Below are 4,727 nucleotides of genomic sequence, written 5' to 3'. Positions count from 1 at the left end.
CATCACGTCCTTTTAAAAGCTTATGCCATTGTCTAGATATCATTAATACTGATATGTGTTCTGAGTTTAATGTAAATATGAGTTTGTTGTCTGCCTCAAAATCACCATAACAGAATATTCAAGTTTGACACGTTGCCATGGCAACACTATGTTAGATATCGGTATACCCACAACAGATTTACATCAGCTGTGTTTTGTCATTATTCTGATGAAGTTTGAAGCAAATCGAGTAAAAATAAGACGCTGAATTAAAAGAATTTTGAAAATGACACACTTCCGGCTGCCAGTTGGTGGCGCTGTAACTTTCACACCTTATAGTTACATATATGCGAGCAACATATTACAATGAACAAACCGATGAAGTTTGATGAAACTCAGGAAATGTATGTGGATTTTATTAGGCACTTCCTGTTTCAAATTTTGTGCCCTAAATTCAACGCCTCACCATGGGCGAACCGTTCGAGATATCAAAAATCCCCTCGCAATTTTTCATCCTCAATGTCTTGAGATCATGTTCACCAAGTTTTGTGGCGAACGGGTGGAAAACCTCAGAGGAGTATTTCAAATTCCAGAGCATGCTTTTTTTAAACAGCCCTGAATAGCTGACTTCCTGTTGGGCCGAGCCTATGACATAGAGCATGAAAGTTGTTCGGCTCAATGAGATCTATAAGTGTACTGAGTTTCATATAAATACATGCAAGTATGTGTGAGCTATGGTTCAGGATTTTCTGACGGTGTTCCAGGGGGCGCTGTAGAGCCCCTGTGCCACGCCCGGGTTCCAGTCTCTGCGGCGACCTGATGGCCGCAGGTTCCAATGTGTATGCCAATTTTCAAGAGTTTTTGAGTATGTTAAGGCCCCCCAAAACCCCCGGAAGTTTAAAAAAAAAATAATAATAATAAGAATAATCCTTAGGGGAACAATAGGGCCCTGCGCCCATTGGCTCGGGCCCTAAATATAGCTGCAAGCAGCGATGGCGGGCTCAAGCCACCAATGCCATCGCCACCCCAGTGGCATCAGGTAAACTGTGCCCAGCGGGCACATGCATTCAGAATATTCCTCTGGGATGACATTCACAGAACAATATATATATATATATATATATATATATATATATATATATATATATATATATATATATATATATATATATATATATTGTTCTGTGAATGTGATTTTAAAGTCTAGATGATTCGGATTAACCCTTTAACTGCCATATCCTTTAAAACCTCACTGCCAGAGGGATATTGTGAATGCATGTGCCACCTTACCTGATGCCACCTTTAAAATCACATTCACAGAACAATATATATATATATATATATATATATATATATATATATATATATATATATATATATATATATTGTTCTGTGAATGTGATTTTAAAGGTGGCATCAGGTCAAGAAGAACTGACAAAAATAATTGCAAAATAATTAGGAATTAATGTGAAGATTAATTTTTAGTCAATTCTGCAAGACAGACTTTCAGGAAAGGAGGTGGAATAAAAATGAGCTCCTAAATCTTAATCCCGGATTCTGGAAGATATATTCCTCAAACCATCAGACAAGAGGAGGTGGTGCTGGTCCTTCACGAGTCACTCTAATCTGTTCATAAAGCCTATATATAAAGTCTTAATATATAGTATTTCAATCAATCAATCAATCAATCAATCACCTTTATTTATATAGTGCTTTAAACAAAATACATTGCGCCAAAGCACTGAACAACATTCATTTGGAAAACAGTGTCTCAATAATGCAAAATGATAGTTAAAGGCAGTTCATCATTGAATTCAGTTATGTCATCTCTGTTCAGTTGAAATAGTGTCTGTTTTAATTTGCAATCAAGTCAATGATATCGCTGTAGATGAAGTGACCCCAACTAAGCAAGCCAGAGGCGACAGCGGCAAGGAACCGAAACTCCATCGGTGACAGAATGGAGAAAAAAACCTTGGGAGAAACCAGGCTCAGTTGGGGGGCCAGTTCTCCTCTGACCAGACGAAACCAGTAGTTAAATTCCAGGCTGCAGCAAAGTCAGATTGTGCAGAAGAATCATCTGTTTCCTGTGGTCTTGTCCTGGTGCTCCTCTGAGACAAGGTCTTTACAGGGGATCTGTATCTGGGCTCTAGTTGTCCTGGTCTCCGCTGTCTTTCAGGGATGTAGAGGTCCTTTCTAGGTGCTGATCCACCATCTGGTCTGGATACGTACTGGATCCGGGTGACTGCAGTGACCCTCTGATCTGGACACAGACTGGATCTGATGGCTACGGTGACCTCGGAACAAGAGAGAAACAGACAAATATTAGCGTAGATGCCATTCTTCTAATGATGTAGAAAGTACGGTGTTATGTGAAGTGTTCCGGTTCCAGTTTACCTAATTAATGCAGCCTAAAAATCCTTTAACGGATTTGGATATTAAAAGCATATTAGTATGTTATGTGTATGCCAGGTTAAAGAGATGGGTCTTTAATCTAGATTTAAACTGCAAGAGTGTGTCTGCCTCCCGAACAATGTTAGGTAGGTTATTCCAGAGTTTAGGCGCCAAATAGGAAAAGGATCTGCCGCCCGCAGTTGATTTTGATATTCTAGGTATTATCAAATTGCCTGAGTTTTGAGAACGTAGCGGACGTAGAGGAGTATAATGTAAAAGGAGCTCATTCAAATACTGAGGTGCTAAACCATTCAGGGCTTTATAAGTAATAAGCAATATTTTAAAATCTATACGATGTTTGATAGGGAGCCAGTGCAGTGTGGACAGGACCGGGCTAATATGGTCATACCTCCTGGTTCTAGTAAGAACTCTTGCTGCTGCATTTTGGACTAGCTGTAGTTTGTTTACCAAGCGTGCAGAACAACCACCCAATAAAGCATTACAATAATCTAACCTTGAAGTCATAAATGCATGGATTAACATTTCTGCATTTGACATTGAGAGCATAGGCCGTAATTTAGATATATTTTTGAGATGGAAAAATGCAGTTTTACAAATGCTAGAAACGTGGCTTTCTAAGGAAAGATTGCGATCAAGTAGCACACCTAGGTTCCTAACTGATGACGAAGAATTGACAGAGCAACCATCAAGTCTTAGACAGTGTTCTAGGTTATTACAAGTAGAGTTTTTAGGCCCTATGATTAACACCTCTGTTTTTTCTGAATTTAGCAGTAAGAAATTACTCATCATCCAATTTTTTATATCGACTATGCATTCCATTAGTTTTTCAAATTGGTGTGTTTCACCGGGCTGCGAGGAAATATAGAGCTGAGTATCATCAGCATAACAGTGAAAGCTAACACCATGTTTCCTGATGATATCTCCCAAGGGTAACATATAAAGCGTGAAGAGTAGCGGCCCTAGAACTGAGCCTTGAGGTACTCCATACTGCACTTGTGATCGATATGATACATCTTCATTCACTGCTACGAACTGATGGCGATCATATAAGTACGATTTAAACCATGCTAATGCACTTCCACTGATGCCAACAAAGTGTTCAAGTCTATGCAAAAGAATGTTGTGGTCAATTGTGTCAAACGCAGCACTAAGATCCAATAAAACTAATAGAGAGATACACCCACGATCAGATGATAAGAGCAGATCATTTGTAACTCTAAGGAGAGCAGTTTCAGTACTATGATACGGTCTAAATCCTGACTGGAAATCCTCACATATACCATTTTTCTCTAAGGAGGAATATAATTGTGAGGATACCACCTTTTCTAGTATCTTGGACAGAAAAGGGAGATTCGAGATTGGTCTATAATTAACTAGTTCTCTGGGGTCAAGTTGTGGCTTTTTTATGAGAGGCTTAACAGCCAGTTTGAAGGTTTTGGGGACATATCCTAATGACAATGAGGAATTAATAATAGTCAGAAAAGGACCTATGACTTCTGGAAGCACCTCTTTTAGGAGCTTAGATGGTATAGGGTCTAACATACATGTTGTAAGTTTAGATGATTTAACAAGTTTATACAATTCTTCCTCTCCTATAGTAGAGAATGAGTGGAACTGTTCCTCAGGGGGTCTATAGTGGACTGTCTGATGTGATACTGTAGCTGACAGCTGAATGGTTGCAATTTTATCTCTAATAGTATCGATTTTAGAAGTAAAGTAGTTCATAAAGTCATTACTGCTGTGGTGTTGGGAAATGTCAACACTTGTTGAGGCTTTATTTTTCGTTAATTTAGCCACTGTATTGAATAAATACCTGGGGTTATGTTTGTTTTCTTCTAAAAGAGAAGAAAAGTAATCAGATCTAGCAGTTTTTAATGCTTTTCTGTAGGATATGCTACTTTCCCGCCAAGCAATACGAAATACCTCTAGTTTTGTTTTCCTCCAGCTGCGCTCCATTTTTCGGGCTGCTCTCTTTAGGGTGCGAGTATGCTCATTATACCATGGTGTCAAACTGTTTTCCTTAACCTTTCTTAAGCGTAAAGGAGCAACTGTATTTAAAGTGCTAGAAAAGAGAGAGTCCATAGTTTCTGTTACATCATCAAGTTGTTCTGAGGTTTTGGATATGCTAAGGAATTCGGATACATCAGGAAGATAACTTAAAAAGCAGTCTTTTGTGGTAGAAGTGATGGTTCTTCGATACTTGTAACAAGAAGTAGAATTTACAATTTTGGCTATATGAAGTTTACACAGAACTAAATAATGATCTGAGATATCATCACTTGGCTGAATAATTTCAACACTATCAACATCAATTCCATGTGACAGTATTAAATCTA

Source organism: Carassius auratus, unplaced genomic scaffold (genome assembly GCF_003368295.1).
Source record: "Carassius auratus strain Wakin unplaced genomic scaffold, ASM336829v1 scaf_tig00036537, whole genome shotgun sequence".
Classification (NCBI taxonomy): domain Eukaryota; kingdom Metazoa; phylum Chordata; class Actinopteri; order Cypriniformes; family Cyprinidae; genus Carassius; species Carassius auratus.
Note: the sequence above shows the minus strand (reverse complement) of the source record.